General features: G+C 39.2%; 1 non-coding gene and 1 pseudogene across 1 annotated transcript; both read left to right on the top strand.

Moving 5' to 3' along the window:
• Window positions 1-11,748: 11,748 nt before the first annotated feature.
• LOC145565814 (small nucleolar RNA R71) lies at window positions 11,749-11,847 on the top strand (annotated as a pseudogene).
• A 4,239-nt stretch (window positions 11,848-16,086) lies between these two features.
• LOC145565806 (small nucleolar RNA R71) lies at window positions 16,087-16,192 on the top strand. The gene has a single exon (XR_014095183.1). It is a non-coding gene; the product is annotated as a small nucleolar RNA R71 (small nucleolar RNA).
• Window positions 16,193-19,428: the final 3,236 nt, after the last annotated feature.

Raw genomic sequence — 19,428 nt, 5'->3', positions numbered from 1 at the left:
GTGGCAAAAACTCACTAAAAGCTTCAAATTCACCAAAGGAGAACAATTGCGAGTTTTCAAAAACAAAAGAATCCGGCTTCAAGGTCCCAATAGTTCTTTAAACGACTACCTTAGCATACTCTATCCTAGAATCTACCAAAGATACTCTCAAAACGTGCAAACCATTGATGTTAGGAAGAATGATAGCCAATTGCAAGTCCATGTGGTATTAAGTCCAAAGCAAAAGCAAAATCATGAAGAAAGAAAAGCAATGCCTCAAAAACATTTTATTTTTACTTACAAAACCTCTTTTATTTTTTATTTTTTTTGGAAGTATGAAATCAAAATGTATGAAAGCAAAGTGTAAAAAGGAAAGTAGAAGAAAATAGAAAAAGGAAACAAAAAGAAAAAGAAAAACCATAAGAAAATAGAAAAGGAGGAAAAGGAAATAAAATGAAGAATAGAAAAGCAAAGGAGAAGTAGAAATGCAACAAGGAAGTAATGCTAACACACATAATTCCCAATCGACAAACAAGTGAACATTCGGCTACAACGCCAATTTCCCAAACACACTAAGGTGTTAGAAAGCAAACATCCTCAAACCGTTCAACTTCTCCTAATCTAAACCTAAACTAAGCATCCAAGAGAAGAAAATAAAAAGAAGATCAGAAGGATCTCACAAGGCGTTGAAGCTATGCTACATTAAACAAAGTGAAGGAGCACCTTAATGAAGCATCAATATCCAAAGCATAAGCGATGAAGCAAGGTGAGAAAGAATATAGACTATATACAAAGAAAATTGTTAATAACTTGTATGCACATAAAGAAAAAGCAATATATCATAGCATCAGGAATAGGGTCAAGTAATGAAATCAGGAAGTAGAATCATCAGACAGAAGCAGAGTCAGGAAACGAGATATCAAACAATCATCAGCAGGAATCATAATTATAAAGAAACAGAGATACACAGTAGACAGCGATCAGTGAAACTTGTCCGACCAATCCTTCTTATTTCTTACAACCGTCTTTTCAAGGATTAACTTGATTTGACAATTGGAAACCTCAACTTGGCCGCTTGTTTGAGGATGATAAGGAAGGCCAAATCGTTGATGAACTCCATGCTTTCGCAACATCTTTTGAAATGCATTGTGAATAAAATGAGAACCATTAACGCTTATCACCGCCTTTGGTACACCAAACCTTGAAAAAATGACCTTCTTGAACAACTTCATTACCACCTTGTGGTCATTAGTTGGGGAAGCAATGGCCTCAACCCATTTATATACGTAATCCACCGCCACAAGAATATATTGATTTCCAAAAGATAAGGGAAACAGTCCCATGAAATCAATTCCCCATACATCAAATACCTCTAACTCAAGAATAGGTTGTTGAGGCATCTCATTTCGCTTGGAGATATTCCCAACTCGTTGACAACGGTCGCATGTCTTAACAAAACCCCATGAATCCTTGAAGAGATGCGGCCACCATAAACCGCTTTGAAGAATCTTAGTGGCGGTTTTAGAAACACCCATATGGCCACCACTCGGATCCGAGTGGCACATCTTCAAAACACTAAGCACCTCTTCATTTGGAACACAACGCCTAAGTAAGCCATCGACTCCTCGCTTGTACAAGATAGAATCATCCCACACATAGTGTATTGCCTATCTCTTGAGCTTGCTTTGTTGATTCTTAGAAAAGAAAGGTGGAAACTCCCCACATGCAAGAAAGTTCACTAAGTCGGCAAACCATGGGAGCTCCTTTGCCTCAATAGCATATAAGAAGTCATCAAGAATCCTATCCTCAATTGGAGAACCATCGTCATGAATTTGAGAATCTTCAAGACGAGAGAGATGGTCCGCTACAACATTTTTCGCTCCTCTCTTATCCCTAATCTCAATATCAAAAGTTAGAAGTTCAAGCACCCACTGGATTAACCTAGGCTTAGATTCTGTCTTGGCAAAAAGTGATGGGAAGGAGAACGGTAGGTCGTTGGGCTACCACCCCACCCTATCAAACAAAATTTGTAACTTAACTAACCCCTATTTAGCGTAGTGGCAAGTCAAGGTCGAACCCAAGGGAATGGATATCAAGTGCACGATGTCTAAATCAAGCTATTTCGGAATCAAGAAGGGGTTTGAGGTAGAACTAAGGCTAAACTAGGTAATGCAAACTTGTATAAAATCAATCTAAGACACTAGGGCAATGGATCCACATGCAATCATAATGGAAACGGTAATTTGGGAGGTCAAACCGACTAAGTCAAGCGATATGAAGGAAAATCATCATGTATCCAAAAGAGCATACTAAGGTGGTTCACCTAGAGGTCTAACTAGCGTCAACTACGCTAAACACTACCTAGGGAACGTCACAAAGCATCTCAATCGTGAAATTGCAAGTCTACTAATCAATGGTCCGTATCATAGCAAGCTTACAATGCAATCTAGTGTATTAATCAAAGATGGCCAAACATCAATTAATCACACACATGCACATGAAACATCAACCAAATTTAATCATATCATCAACTCCATCAATTATCCCCAAATTACACTATTCCATCATTCATACATGCTTCACCATCTCCCTAGCTAGGAAACTACTCACTAGCCATAGAAATGGAGATCAAAACTACAACATTCATCAAATTCATCATCAACATACTTGAAATCAAAGATTAAACCAACAATCAATCAAAATCAATCAAAATTCAATCAATAACCAAATCAATCATCAATAATATGAAAAACTAATGAAATCAACTAAAATCAAACTTGTATTAAAATCAAGAAAAAAATCCTTACAAAACTTTGATCCAAAGATCAAATACAATGAGTAATCCTTGAGCAATCACCAAAAATCATGAGTTTCTCTCTCAAGTTCTTGAGTTTCTCTCTCTGAAATTCTCCCAAAAACTAACTATCAAATTCAATTTAAAAACTAAAAACTCTACTCTTCCCAAAAATAGGTAGAAATAACTATATATACAAAGGAGAGGTCGGTAATGACGCCCAAAAATAGACCCTCGTAAGTGCGGGCGCTCGAAGGAGTGTACCCAGGAATGTGCGCCCGCACACACCTGATGTGCGGCCGCACACGACAGATGTGCGGCCGCACACTCCTCAAGTGCGCCCGCACATAGCTGCAGCTTCCTCCTTTCTTCTTTGCCCTTGCTCACGAGGTGCAGGCATCCTAGATGATGATGATGGAGGACAAGGTAGGCAGCAACTTCCTTGAATTTCTTGAAGAAAATGAGCCATGAGGAAGGCATAAACAAGACTTTAAAGCATGCTCCTTGAACCTCTCATGGACTTGAAACTTCTTGCACAAGCTTTAGGCATGAAAATCAATGGAAAACTATAGAAAGGAAGCCCGGGAATCCTTGGACAATCAATCACAACCTACAATCAAAGGATAAAAAGCAAGTAAAAGGGAAAAATAGCAAGTAAACAAGAAAAAGCACGAAATAGAGAAACTAACTACAAAAAGCACGAAATGAAGAAAACAAGAATAAAACTAAGGGAAACTAAAGAAAAGAAAGATAAAAAGAAATAAAAATCATCCAAAAAGGAACCAAATGAGTGCCAAAAATGTCACTCATCAAATTCCCCCAAGCTAAACTTTCGCTCGTCCTCGAGCAAAACAAAGCAAGAAAAAGAGAGGATGAAAATTTTATTGAAAACGAAAAAGAAAGACTTAAGATAAGAATGTACACTAAGACTCATTGTCGTAGGAATCACGGTTGTTTTTAGCTACAACAAGCCCTTTAAACCCCAAAGTCGCCTATGAGGACGAGTGAGGTCTCGTAAGGGTATCCTAAGAGTTTGACCCATAACTCTCCACCAAACATCAATGAGGCAAACCATAGAAGAAAAAGAAAGAAAAACAAACCTTTACGAAATGAATCATCATAAAGACTATAAAGCAAATGAATGACAATCTTTCTCAAGTAGTTAAGGTATGCACGTTTCAAGATATCCAAGGTTGATTGAAACATAGGGTATGCTAGGCATAGGAACTAGTTATCACAATTCACTTTCATCCCAAACAATCTTACCGCGTTCTTCCCACTAGTCTCAAATCTCCCTTTAGTGAGTGTCCCAATGATTCCTCGAAGGAACCGGAAAAGAAATATTTTAAGGATACTCGACAATCTTGACTATGCATCCCCTTTCCTTAGGCAATGACCCATGATGCCCTCCCCCGAATAGTGACTCAACTATCTAGGTCGAAAGGTCTTTCCCCAAGGTTGTAACGTAAGGCATAAAGGGTGAAGGTAGGCAAAAATTTTAAAATTTGGTGATTTTCCTAAAAAGTGAAGCAAAAGGGTGATCAATCCTTAACACCACAATCAAGAAATTACCAAACAAAAACAACACCCCCAAGCTTACTTGAAGCTATACTCACAAAAATATATACAAAAAGCGTACACACTTCTCCCCCAAGCTAAAATGGAGCATTGTCCTCAATGCTTAGTAGGAGAAAAGAATACATCAAAATATTTTTGAATTATTCACTTTTCATTTGTTTTTTTTTTGTTTTTATATTGTAATTGCAAAGTCCTTGCCTTTTTCTAAATTCGGACGGCTTTTACAACGTTTGCACTTATTTGTCCATGCCTTTTATAATAAAGGACGGCTTTTACTCATACGCATTTGCCATTATTCACAAAGAAATCATAACACAATCTTGCTGTCATAAAAACCAAATTTCCAACTTAACCACCACAAACTTCATCTCAAATGATCATATTGCATCACAAAAATCAAGAAAGGTAGAAAATGGAACAAAAGGTCAAATAATTAAAGATGTGGCTTGAAAAGAAGGGATAAGGCTCAAATGGTTGCAAGAAGGCAAATGTAAACCTAAAATAAAAGAAAATAACAAAATATAGTAAAAATGAAAAATACCACCCCGAAAAATGTGCCTTTGTCCTTCCTAGATAGTTCGGTCTCGTGTTTGAGAATCATACATCAAGCTTTATTAGATTAGGTTTGCATAGTTAAGGATCCACGCCGCTCATACAAGGAATGTTGAAGGCTAGAAAAACAAGTAACCTCACAAGGTTGTGGCAAAAACTCACCAATGGTGTCAAATCAACTATAGGAAGCAACTACCAACATACCACAAACAAGTAGAATCCGGCTTCATGATCCTCCTAGTTCAAACCAACTACCCTAGCATACACTATCCTAGAGTCAACCGAACATAATCTCAAACCGTGCATACCTTTACAACCTAGGAAGAAAGTCATGCAAAAGACAAGTCCAATGTACAAGGTTCATCTCAAAAGAAAAGAAATGAAAACAAAGCCATAAAATCACATCAAAAATAAAAAGAAAAATAAAAGAAAGTAAGAGAAAAAGGTAAAATAAAAGAGAGTAAAAGAAAAGAAATGGAGACATAGGAAAGGAAAACATAGGAGAAAAGCATGCAAAGGTCTAGAAAGCATGTTAAACACATAAAAAATCCCAATCGACAAACAAGTGATCGATAGACAACAAAGTCACCGATCCCAAACACATTACGTGTTAACAAGCATCCATCCTCGAACCATTCAACTTCTCCTAAACTAATCCTATTCTATGCAACCAAGGAAAATAAAGAGAAAAATAAGAAAGGTCTCACCGGGATTCCAAGCATAGCAAAAATAAACGAAGCAATAAGAAACCACCCCGTAGCATTCCATATCCATAAGCTCATCAAGGAACCAAGTGAGAAAAAGAAATAAAAGAAAGTATGAACAAAGAAAATGGTAAGTAACTTCAAAACAAAGAAAAGAAAACAACAAATAAAAGAAAATAAACAAAGCAAGAAGTATATACAACTAAAGGAAAGAGAAGCTAAACTACCAAAGAAAATAAAGAATAAAAAGAAATAAAATCTAGACTAACTAAAGAACTACTCTAAACTACAAGATTTGGATTTAAGGGATTTGGATTGAGGGATTTGGATATAAGGGATCATCAACAACAACATGCCAAGCAAAACAACTCCACAAACAACAAACATCCAAGCAAATAGGGCAAACAAGCTAGCTACAAGGAAAGTAGCCTAGAGATCAAGAAAATGAGGAAACCAAAAGGAGGAATGAAAATAAACATGCAAACAACTAAGATATGTACACAACAACAACAAGGTCACCGAGCAAGTTACTAGTTCCCCCAAGCTAGATAGAAAATACATCTCAACATCCCGATCAAAACAAAGCAAGTATCAAAAATATGAGGGATGGAGGTAAAAAGCATGAGAAGCTAAAAAGGGAACTAATAACTACTACCATCACCACCACCACTCCCACTTGGCCCGGCCCCATCGGGGTCTCTGTTGCGCTCGGGGTCATCGAAGGGATGAGGGTAAGGCTCCCATCCTCCGGTGTACCCCTCGGGCCACCCACAATGCCCCTTGAAAAGATCGTGTTGCCAAGGAGCAAGAGGGGTGAAGCTATCGGGCAAAGTGAGTTCAAAGGGGTGGTTGGGATGGACATGGGGGTAGTTAGGATCCCCCCTATAGTCACTACCACCCGGAGCCTTGTAATCATAGTTACCATGCTCGTCCGGGTAATAGTGACGCTCGGTGTCGGGGTTAGAAGGCCCCGACCAATAAGGATGCCCAAACGAAGGTAGAGGACCTTGTTGGGGCGGGAAGTACGGATAGTTAACCGGGGGAGTAATGTTCCCACGGTTAACTTCCGCCTCATAAATTTGTTGTTGTTGTATAAACATACCTTGTTGCATCTCTTGAATACCTCTTATTTGGTCATAGAGGGCCCCAAAGTCTTGATCGTACATGCCATCTACGTGGATTTTCAATCCACTCATTTTCTCACTAAGAGCCCTCAAATCTTCATTGGCAAAAGCATGTTGCCCTTGTTCTTGTTCTTGCTCATGAGGAGCTTGTTGTTGTGGAGAAAAATGTTGTTGTTGTTGATGTTGTTGTTGTTGATTTTGTTGTTGTTCTTCATCATCTTCTTCTTCATCCTCCTCGGAATCAAAGTTGGGATGCCGGAAGGACTTGGGAACATGCCACACATTGTTGGCAATCCTAGCCAAAGAAGTCAAGCTAGGGTTAGGCAAGTAGCACCAATGCTCGTTGCCCCTAAGCCACTCATATCTCCCTTCACTAAAGCCCTTGGAGATAAATTGGATTTGACCCAATTGTTGCATATCGAGGTAGATGGAATCTGCATCCCCGATCTCCTTATAAAATGGGAGATAATCATTGAGGCGAAGGTGAGTCAAAATCCTAGTTACCATACCCCCACATGGGATCTCTCCCGTCCTCCTTTTGCGAAGTTCCAAGCAATATTGGGCGAAGATATAACCCAAGTTCAACCGGCCCACAAACTCCGGGCGAGTAGATAGCCAAAGGACCTTGAGCTCCAATTTACTCAATTTCCCCATCTCTTGCTTGGGGAACAAGACATAGCCCAATAGACGGTGTACAACCCTAAGACAAGGTTGGTACACGTCCGAGATCTTGGCCTTGTTGGCGATGAACTCACTACCACCGGAGATGTCTTCCCACCAAGAATCTTGATCATAATCCGGGAAGATGAAGTGTTCAACGTTAATAATATCCCCATGGGGATCAAAGTCCAAAGCAGCGTTGAACTCCTCCAAAGATTGGTCAAAAATGTTGTTGAACAATTGGAATCGCACCCTATATACCCCTCCAATGGGTACAAGCTCCAAGGTAGCCAAGAACTCCAAGGTAGGCTCCTTGTAGGTGCGGTAGGCATCGGCGATGAAAGTCCCCAATCTCAAATTCAAAAGCAATGACCGCACATCATTATCAATCCCCAACTTCAGCATATCGGATTGAAAGTAATGGCGGGTTTGTTTGAGGGTTCTTTCATCTTTCAGATTTTGGTAAAAGGCTTTTTGTTTATCGGTGAAATTTTTCTTTTTTGGAAGAGAGGTTGGAGGTCGTGTTTGAGTGGAAGATGGGTTGGAAGTACTAGGCCTAGAAGATGTACTAGGCCTAGTGGAGGTACTTAGGCGTGGAGGTTCCTCGATGCTAACATCGGTTTTTCGCTTTTTGGTGAGTTTCTTGAGGTATTTAGACATTGTGAGAGGTATAGAAGATCACCAACAACCAATCAAGTAGCAAACCAAAGAACCAAGGGCACCACACCCAAATTCACCGCTTACTACCAAAATCACCAAACTCCAATTTCACAATTCCTTTCAATCAAACCAATTCCAAACCAATCAACAATATCAATGCACCAAGAAAAATTCCTTTTCAATCAATCCAAGAGCAAACACAAAGCCAATACCGAAATCACCACTTACTACCAATGTTCCAAAATTTCAACTCACAAGAATTCAACCAAAATTGATGAAAATCGCTACAAAATCAACAAACAACACAATGTCATGCAAAATCAATCATCAAATATCACCAAATCACAACCAAAATCAAGAACAAGCATCAAAAATCACAAAATCAATACTACACTATTCATGCTCATACAAATTTGTAATTCATGCAAATTTATGATATAATTGGCAAAATTAAAGCAAGGATTAGTGATTATACCATAAAAGAAGCAAGATAAACCAATTTTGAGCAAGCAATTCCAACTCCACACAAAACCCCCAATTTTCGGCCACCAAGAGTAGGAGAGAGAGTGAGTGAAATTTGGGTCAAATTGTGAGGAATTTGTAGTGTAGAAAGATTTGTGAGTGATTTTGAGTAAGAATGGAGTGATTTTAGTGAGGATTTGAGTGATTTTGGATGATGAATGAGGGTGGAGGAGTGCACACAAGAAGAGGGTTTGAAGGGTGATGCTCGTGAGTTAGGAGATGATGAATGAAGGAGTGAAGGGAAAAAGGAGGAAGAAGAAGGTTAAATGGCACGTCCAGCATCTGTGCGACCGCACAGCGCTGATGTGCGCCCGCACACGCAGGCTGTGCGCCCGCACATGCCTCGTGTGCGGCCGCACATCCCTATGCGTGCTCCTTCCTTCTTTTTTTCTCAAAAATTTGATACTTACTGCCTATTTGGGTGCGCACATGAATCATGATGGTGATGAGGAACAACATAGGCAGTAGCTAAAATCATTTTCAAAGTCCTCAAAGTTGAAAATTCATGTACACACCACAAAAATTCACTAAGTATCAATTTCCTCCATTATTCAAAATATGAATTTCCTATCTCACCTTTCTAAAATTCTTACCCTTTTACCTCAAATTTCGATTAGAATCGAACAAAATATGATTTGTGCCATGAACACTTTCCATCCATCATGCATATTTGTTGAATTCCAATCCCGCAAACGGACATCCTAAAAATCAAAGAGAAAGGTTAGAAACTCCGGGTTGCCTCCCGGGAAGCGCTTGCTTAAGGTCCTAAGCTCGACCCTTCCTCCTAATCATGGAGGATCAAATAACACCACCTTCTTCAAGGTGGTTGATAGAGCAAATTCTTCTTCAACCTTGGGCAACTTCTCATTATTGCTTGATGAAACTCTCACAAAATTCTTTTCAAATTCTTCTTTTTCACTTCTCAACTTCTTCCTTTTCCTTGTTTTCTTCGAGTCACGGGCCTTTTTCTTCGGCTTGACTTCAACATCCTTAGTCATGGAAGCTTTCTCTTCCTCATGAGGATTAAGCTTGAACCAATTTGGAAACCCAATATCTTTCTCATCCTTTGGCTTTTGAATCACAAATTCTTCTTCACTAACATCATCAATACTTGCACAAACATCATCAACAATCTCAAAAACATTATTAGTAGAAGAATCAATCATGCACATACCATCAATGGAACGAGAAAGACTAGCACATGCGATATCTTGGACACAAGATAAAGACTCATGCATTGGTTTTAACTTAAAACTCTCTTCTAATTTCCCACACCTCAAAGTAATTTGACCTCCTTTGACATCTATAAAAGCTCCCGAGGTAGCTAAGAAAGGCCTCCCTAAGATGATTGGAATATGTTCATCCTCCTCAATCTCTAGAACAACAAAATCCACCGGAAAAACAAACTCTCCAATCCTTAAGGGGACATCATCAATTCTTCCCTTAGGAAGCTTAATAGAACGGTCGGCCAATTGAAGTGTTATCTTAGATGATTGAAGCTCACCTAGATCAAGCCTTTCGAAGACCGAAAAGGGCATAATACTCACACTAGCCCCTAGATCACACAAAGCATTCTCAAAAACCATTTCCTTAACTTGACAAGGGATTGAAAAATTCCCCGGATCCTCCATCTTCCTTGGGAGTTCACCATGGATAAGAGCACTAAAGCACGTCCCTCCTTCCACCGAACTACCCTCATCAAAATCCTCTCTCTCTTTTAAGATCTCCTTAACAAACTTGGAGTACTTAGGCATGTCGGGAATTGGTTCAGTAGAGGGTGTAGAATCATGAACATCCTTAAAAGCTTCAAGGAATTTCCCAAATTGTTCATCCATTTTGAATCTCAAATATTTTTGGGGATATGGTAGATCGGGAAATCTCTCTATCTCACTCATCTTTTCACCAACACACTCTTCTCTTTTGTCAACCTCACAATAGATTTCCTTAGACTCAACTCTTTCCACTTCATTCTCCTTAGCGCCACTCTCATCTCTTCCCTCTTTTGAACAAGAAACTCCCTCATCAAAATCATTTCCACCACTTGTGGCAATAGAGTACACGGGTTTCTTTGGTTCAACACCTTGGGAAGGCAAAGATGAAGGACTAGCAAAATCCTTAATAGTGCTTGCTAATTGGGTAATTTGAGTCTCAAGCATCTTATTGTGGGTCATCACCTCATTGAATTTCTTATCACTAACCGCCATATAGGTGTTAATGATCTTGGTTTGATTATCAATCAACTCTTCCAAGGTTGTCCTAGGAGATGAAGGTTGTGAATAGTTCACCTTGAGTCTTTGGAACAAAACCGGGTGGGGGACCTCTTTGAGCATTGTTTTGAAAATTTCCCCTTCCTTAATTGTTCCAATTACTCCTATTTTGATTTGAACCATAACCTTGATTATGGTTACCACCACCATGATTATGGTTTCCATTACCTTGGTTATGATTTACATAACCTTGGTTTTGATTACCATAATTATGATTTTGATTACCATAGTTTTGGCTTTGATTTTGGCTACTATAACCTTGGTTATGGTTACCACGAGAACCTTGATTCCCTTGGTTCCTATAACCACCATTATGATTATAGTTGTCAAAATTGCCTTGGTTTTGGTAATTCCTATTCCATTGGCCTTTTTGATTATCAAACCTTTGAACATTGTTGTTTGACACAAAATTAACATGTTCACACTCATTTTTGTCAAATTCATCAACACATTCATTAGGACAAACACTAGAGTCATGATCATACGATCCACATGCATCACAAAACAAGCAACCTAAAGGCATATTATGCGAAGAGGGAGGGGGTTGAGAGTTAGAAGGAGTACCTCTCCCCTTAAATTGGGAGGGAAGATTAGAAGCTTGAGAAGAGGTAGAAGTGCTCTCCAACTTAGCTTTGATTGCGGTGACCTCCTTTCCTAAGTTTGTCATTTGGGAGGAAAGGTTGTTGATTGCATTGAGATGGTCCACCGAATACAATGAAGATTGCTTGCTTGAAGAGTCCCTCTCCCCATCTTGCCAATCCCTATAATATGTCACCACGTCCTCAATGATGTCCACAACTTCTTCTTCGGTTTTGTTCATGATAGGGCCCCCGGCCCCTCCATCAAGGCATGACTTGCCTTGGGGACTTAAACCGCCATAGAAGATTTGGATCACTTGGTATGTGGGGATTCCGTGGTGAGGGCACTCCCTTTGATACTCTTTGAATCTCTCCCATGCTTCATAAAGGCTTTCACTCGGCCTTTGCTTGAACCCTTGAATCAAGGCTCTTGCCTCCGCCGTCTTCTTTTGGGGATAGAAACGGGACAAGAAAGCCTTTGTAACATCATCCCAAGTTCTCAAGGAGTTGGGCTTCACCTCCTTGTCTAGCCACTCCAAAGATCTTCCTAATAGAGAGAAAGGGAACAACTTGAGGCGGATGAATTCTTGAGAGACCCCATTGACTTTGATGGTGTTGCAATATTTTTCAAATTCTTTCAAATGGTTCAATGGGCTCTCATTCTTAGCCCCACTGTATTGCCTTCTCTCAATCAAGGTGATCATTGTCGGCCGGATTTCGAAGTCATTTGCCGGGGTAGTAGGTGGAGCTATTCCACTCTAAAACCTATATGCCCCGGGCACTCCAAGCTCCTTCAAGGCTATTCTAGGATTTTCACCCATTCCTTGCTCTTCTTGAATTTCTTCTTCACTTGAAGAGCTATAAGCCAAGGATCTATTATCCACTCTTCTTCTTGAAAGAGTCCTCTCAATTTCCGGATCAAGGGGAACAAGGGGACGATCACGGGTTCTATGCATGCAAAACTCACACAAAAATGTTAGTAGCACGGCTACAAATGTAGCCTAGAGAAACAAAATCTTTTTGTATTTTATCAAAATGAAATAGACTCAAAAACAACATACACTCAAGCACCATTCCCCGGCAACGGCGCCATTTTGATGGGAAGGAGAACGGTAGGTCGTTGGGCTACCACCCCACCCTATCAAACAAAATTTGTAACTTAACTAACCCCTATTTAGCGTAGTGGCAAGTCAAGGTCGAACCCAAGGAAATGGATATCAAGTGCACGATGTCTAAATCAAGCTATTTCGGAATCAAGAAGGGGTTTGAGGTAGAACTAAGGCTAAACTAGGTAATGCAAACTTGTATAAAATCAATCTAAGACACTAGGGCAATGGATCCACATGCAATCATAATGGAAACGGTAATTTGGGAGGTCAAACCGACTAAGTCAAGCGATATGAAGGAAAATCATCATGTATCCAAAAGAGCATACTAAGGTGGTTCACCTAGAGGTCTAACTAGCGTCAACTACGCTAAACACTACCTAGGGAACGTCACAAAGCATCTCAATCGTGAAATTGCAAGTCTACTAATCAATGGTCCGTATCATAGCAAGCTTACAATGCAATCTAGTGTATTAATCAAAGATGGCCAAACCTCAATTAATCACACACATGCACATGAAACATCAACCAAATTTAATCATATCATCAACTCCATCAATTATCCCCAAATTACACTATTCCATCATTCATACATGCTTCACCATCTCCCTAGCTAGGAAACTACTCACTAGCCATAGAAATGGAGATCAAAACTACAACATTCATCAAATTCATCATCAACATACTTGAAATCAAAGATTAAACCAACAATCAATCAAAATCAATCAAAATTCAATCAATAACCAAATCAATCATCAATAATATGAAAAACTAATGAAATCAACTAAAATCAAACTTGTATTAAAATCAAGAAGAAAATCCTTACAAAACTTTGATCCAAAGATCAAATACAATGAGTAATCCTTGAGCAATCACCAAAAATCATGAGTTTCTCTCTCAAGTTCTTGAGTTTCTCTCTCTGAAATTCTCCCAAAAACTAACTATCAAATTCAATCTAAAAACTAAAAACTCTACTCTTCCCAAAAATAGGTAGAAATAACTATATATACAAAGGAGAGGTCGGTAATGACGCCCAAAAATAGACCCTCGTAAGTGCGGGCGCTCGAAGGAGTGTACCCAGGAATGTGCGCCCGCACACACCTGATGTGCGGCCGCACACGACAGATGTGCGGCCGCACACTCCTCAAGTGCGCCCGCACATAGCTGCAGCTTCCTCCTTTCTTCTTTGCCCTTGCTCACGAGGTGCACGCATCCTAGATGATGATGATGGAGGACAAGGTAGGCAGCAACTTCCTTGAATTTCTTGAAGAAAATGAGCCATGAGGAAGGCATAAACAAGACTTTGAAGCATGCTCCTTGAACCTCTCATTGACTTGAAACTTCTTGCACAAGCTTTAGGCATGAAAATCAATGGAAAACTATAGAAAGGAAGCCCGGGAATCCTTGGACAATCAATCACAACCTACAATCACAGGATAAAAAGCAAGTAAAAGGGAAAAATAGCAAGTAAACAAGAAAAAGCACGAAATAGAGAAACTAACTACAAAAAGCACGAAATGAAGAAAACAAGAATAAAACTAAGGGAAACTAAAGAAAAGAAAGATAAAAAGAAATAAAAATCATCCAAAAAGGAACCAAATGAGTGCCAAAAATGTCACTCATCAAATTCCCCCAAGCTAAACTTTCGCTCGTCCTCGAGCAAAACAAAGCAAGAAAAAGAGAGGATGAAAATTTTATTGAAAACGAAAAAGAAAGACTTAAGATAAGAATGTACACTAAGACTCATTGTCGTAGGAATCACGGTTGTTTTTAGCTACAACAAGCCCTTTAAACCCCAAAGTCGCCTATGAGGACGAGTGAGGTCTCGTAAGGGTATCCTAAGAGTTTGACCCATAACTCTCCACCAAACATCAATGAGGCAAACCATAGAAGAAAAAGAAAGAAAAACAAACCTTTACGAAATGAATCATCATAAAGACTATAAAGCAAATGAATGACAATCTTTCTCAAGTAGTTAAGGTATGCACGTTTCAAGATATCCAAGGTTGATTGAAACATAGGGTATGCTAGGCATAGGAACTAGTTATCACAATTCACTTTCATCCCAAACAATCTTACCGCGTTCTTCCCACTAGTCTCAAATCTCCCTTTAGTGAGTGTCCCAATGATTCCTCGAAGGAACCGGAAAAGAAATATTTTAAGGCTACTCGACAATCTTGACTATGCATCCCCTTTCCTTAGGCAATGACCCATGATGCCCTCCCCCGAATAGTGACTCAACTATCTAGGTCGAAAGGTCTTTCCCCAAGGTTGTAACGTAAGGCATAAAGGGTGAAGGTAGGCAAAAATTTTAAAATTTGGTGATTTTCCTAAAAAGTGAAGCAAAAGGGTGATCAATCCTTAACACCACAATCAAGAAATTACCAAACAAAAACAACACCCCCAAGCTTACTTGAAGCTATACTCACAAAAATATATACAAAAAGCGTACACACTTCTCCCCCAAGCTAAAATGGAGCATTGTCCTCAATGCTTAGTAGGAGAAAAGAATACATCAAAATATTTTTGAATTATTCACTTTTCATTTGTTTTTTTTTTTGTTTTTATATTGTAATTGCAAAGTCCTTGCCTTTTTCTAAATTCGGACGGCTTTTACAACGTTTGCACTTATTTGTCCATGCCTTTTATAATAAAGGACGGCTTTTACTCATACGCATTTGCCATTATTCACAAAGAAATCATAACACAATCTTGCTGTCATAAAAACCAAATTTCCAACTTAACCACCACAAACTTCATCTCAAATGATCATATTGCATCACAAAAATCAAGAAAGGTAGAAAATGGAACAAAAGGTCAAATAATTAAAGATGTGGCTTGAAAAGAAGGGATAAGGCTCAAATGGTTGGTTATGATTTTGGTTATGATTTTGGCTACTATAACCTTGGTTGTTATAGTTACCTCGGGAATTTTGGTTCCCATGGTTCCTATTACCACCACCTTTGTTGTAGTTGTCAAAATTTCCATGGTTGTTGTAATTCCTATTCCATTGACCTCTTTGATTCTCAAACCTGGAATCATTATTATTTGACACATAGTTCACATACTCATTCACATTTCCATCTTGATCATCACAAACATCCATACATGCATGAGGGCAATTAGAAACATCATGATCATACGATCCACAATCATCACAAAACAGGCATCCACTAGGCATGTTACTAGAAGAGGGAGGGGTTGAGAATTAGAAGACATACCTCTCCCCTTAGATTGGGAGGGAAGACTTGAAACTTGGTAGGTAGCACTTTACAACTTCGCCTTGTTAGCAGACATCTCCTTCCCCAAGTTTGTCATTTGTGAGGATAGATTTCTTATTGCATTTAGATGATCGACTGAGTACACCGAAGAGCTACTCTTACTAGTTGACTCTCTTTTTCCATCTTGCCAATCTCTATAGTACCTCACTACGTCTTCAATTATGTCTACCACTTCCTCTTCCGTTTTGTTCATGATGGGACCTCCGGCTCCTCCATATAAGCATTATTTTCCTTGAGGACTAAGGCCTCCATAGATACTTTGAATAATTTGGTACGTAGGAATTCCGTGGTGAGGACATTCTCTTTGATACTCTTTCTATCTCTCCCATGCTTCATAGAGACACTCACTAGGCTTTTGCTTGAAACCTTGAGTCAAAGCTCTAGCCTCCGCCGTTTTCTTTTGTGGATAGAAACTGGATAGAAACTCCTTGGTCACTTCATCCCATGTCCTTAGAGAATTCGGCTTAACTTCCTTGTCTAGCCATTCTAAGGCACGCCCTATGAGTGAAAAGAGAAAAAGCTTGAGGCAGATGAATTCCTAGGAAGTCCCATTCACCTTGATAGTATTGCAATATTTTTGAAACTCCTTGAGATGATTTAGCAGGCTTTCATGCTTGGCCCCGCTAAATTGTCGCCTCTCTATCGAAGTGATCATTGCCGGTCTTATTTCAAAGTCATTTGCCAGTGTTGTAAGTGGAGCAATCCCACTGTCAAATCTATATGGACCGGGAATCCCCAATTCTTTCAACGCCACCCTTGGATTTTCTCTCACTCTTGCTTATTCCTCTTGTTGTAGTTCTTCTTCACTTGAAGTGCTAGGGCTCAAAGATCGTCTAGCACCCTTAACCTTGCAATAGCTCTCTCAATTTCCGGATCAAATGGTACTAGTGAACGACGACGTGCTCTATGCATAAAATCTCAAAAGAAATGGTTAGTAGCACGGCTACAAGTGTAGCCTAAAAGAAAATCTTTTTGTATTTTAAATTAAAGATGAAATAGACTCAACAACTATAACCAAGCACCAATATCACTCCCCAACAACGGCGCCATTTTTGACATAGGGTAAAGTAGGTCGTTTTCTATCCTTTCCTAGAGCCAAACAAAATTTATAAACACTCGACTAACCGAATACAAGTATATGGTCAGTCAAGGGTCGAACCCAAAGGAATAAGTACATACAAGCTATAGCCTAGGTCAAACTACTTCGAAGATTGTAGAAAGATATGGTTGGTAACTAAGGTATCGAGAAAGCTAGATAAATCGAGAAATTCAATATACTAAACACTAGGGATATAGGTTCCACATGCAAGCTCAATGATTATGCTAATTGAAGGATCACTCAATCAATTCAAATATTGCAAAAGACAAACAATAGTTGCAATCAAAGGAATTCAAGAACTATCTCCTATAAGCCAAGCTAGGGTTCACTATGAATGGCTAACTAGGAAAATCACAATCAAATTCAATCAATTAAAGCAATTCTCAAATCAAGGGTTCATGTCATTGAATTTGCAATGCAATCTAGATTAATCTTATAGGTTGATCACTCCTAGTCTAATTAATCACATCCACAACTATGTCAACCAATTTAATTGCAAAAATTCAAATCAAGAAACATCAAGTAGCAAAATCATCAATCTAGCATGCTTCCCCTTCTCCCTAGCAACTAACCTACTCACTAATCATGGTGAAAATTAAAAACACAACAAATTCAATCACAATCATATTCATTTTAAGTTTAATCAAGAAGGAATTCAATTACTTAACAAATTCTAAAGCAAAGAATGAAATTCAAATCAAACATTCAAGAATTAAAGGAAATTGCAATAAAAGTAAATTCAAAGGGAAGAAATCTCACAAACTTTCATTGATGAGAAGAAGAAATCCAAGATCAAGTTGAAATCAAAGATCAAATTCACGACAATCAAGCAATCTTAACCTTCTCTCTCTACTTCTCTCTCTACTAAATCTGGAAAATAAGTGTCTAGTAAAAAAATAATTCGTCCCCCCTAAAAAGGAAAAGTCTAAGGGTATAAAGAGAAGAAACGAGCGAAGGGGGGCGGGGCGCCTGGTGCGTGCGCACCACCATGCCGCGCACGCGCACAGGTGGGTTTGCGTGCACGCACCCCTGCTTGGTGCTTGTGGCCTTGCCTCCTTCGCTTGCTCGATCAATCTTCGCGCTCCCGAGCATTCCTATCATTGGTGCACTCGAGGCAATGCTCGTGAGATAGGAAGCTCCTTTATCTGATAAGCACTTGAACGCCTCAAGCAAAAGCATTGCTTCCAAGGCCCTCGAGCTTGCGGAGCTAGCTTGAATTGCATGTTTGGAATCCCGAACTTAGCTCCATCAACTTTCTTGAATGCGCTTAAGCTTTCTCCTTGGTGATCAAACCTCGGGAAACTCAACACTCCTACAAAACTAGTCAAAGAAACAACAAAGCGTGAGAAATAGTCGAGAAATTAAGAAAATGACAAGAAAACCATTAAAAACATGCATTTCTCTAAACATACACACAAATACGCAAAGCAAGCATTATTATAAAAAACCCGGCAAAAAATGACTTAAAACGAGAGTAAAACTATAAAGAAAACCTAGCCTAAGAGTGCCATAAATGACACTCATCAGTTTCACCTCTTTGTCCAACCACTCCAAGGCACGCCCAATGAGAGAGAAAGGGAAAATCTTAAGGCGGATGAATTCTTGAGTAACCCCATTCACCTTAATGGTATGCAATATTTCTCGAATTCCTTGAGATGGTTGAGGGGACTCTTATGCTTGGCTCCACTAAATTGATGCCTCTCTATTAATGTAATCATCGCCGATCTAATCTCGAAGTCGTTTGCCATAGTCGTAGGTGGAGCAATGCCGCTTTCAAACCTATAAGCTCCCGGAGTTCCCAACTTCTTTAATGCTACTCTCCGATTAGCACACATGCTTTCTCGTTCTTCTTCTTCTTGATGTTCTTCCTTTCATTGAGGGCTAGAGCTTAAGGAATGATTAGCAACCCTTATCTTCGTGATAATCTTCTCGATTTCCGGATCAAATGGCACTAGGGTCCGATCACGTGCCTTACGCATGCAATATCAAAAGGAAAAATTTTGATGGGCGATTTAAGCATGTCGTCAAGTGCTCAAATCTCATCAACAAAATTTATGAAATCTACTACACCTAGACTTGGTATAGGGTAGGTCGAGGTCGATCCAAGAGGAATGGTAGGTCAAGTGCTATAATATTACGCTAATCTATTCCGAAAGGATTGAAAAGGTTTGGTGTAGTCTAGGTTTAACAACTAATCATCAATGAAAATCAACATCACAAACACTAGGGAATTCAGATCCACATACACTCACAATAGAAATGCTAATTGGATAGGCTATTTCCTAAGCGTCAAACTAGGGGTCTCTACGAATGACATGCTAGGAACATCACAAACATTGTAAGGGAAAATAGATATTACAATCAAAAGGACTTAATATGCTATTTCCTAAGCGTCAAACTAGGGGTCTCTACGAATGACAAGCTACAAACATCACAAATCAAGTTCAATCGATGAATGTAATTTCCAAATCATTGTGTTGTCGTATCAATGGAGAATCTCAATGCAATCTAGCTTGAGAATTAA

The sequence above is a fragment of the Chenopodium album genome, chromosome 10 (genome assembly GCF_948465745.1).
Source record: "Chenopodium album chromosome 10, dcCheAlbu1.1, whole genome shotgun sequence".
Classification (NCBI taxonomy): Eukaryota; Viridiplantae; Streptophyta; class Magnoliopsida; order Caryophyllales; family Amaranthaceae; genus Chenopodium; species Chenopodium album.
Note: the sequence above shows the minus strand (reverse complement) of the source record. Positions and strands in the feature narration are given on the sequence as shown.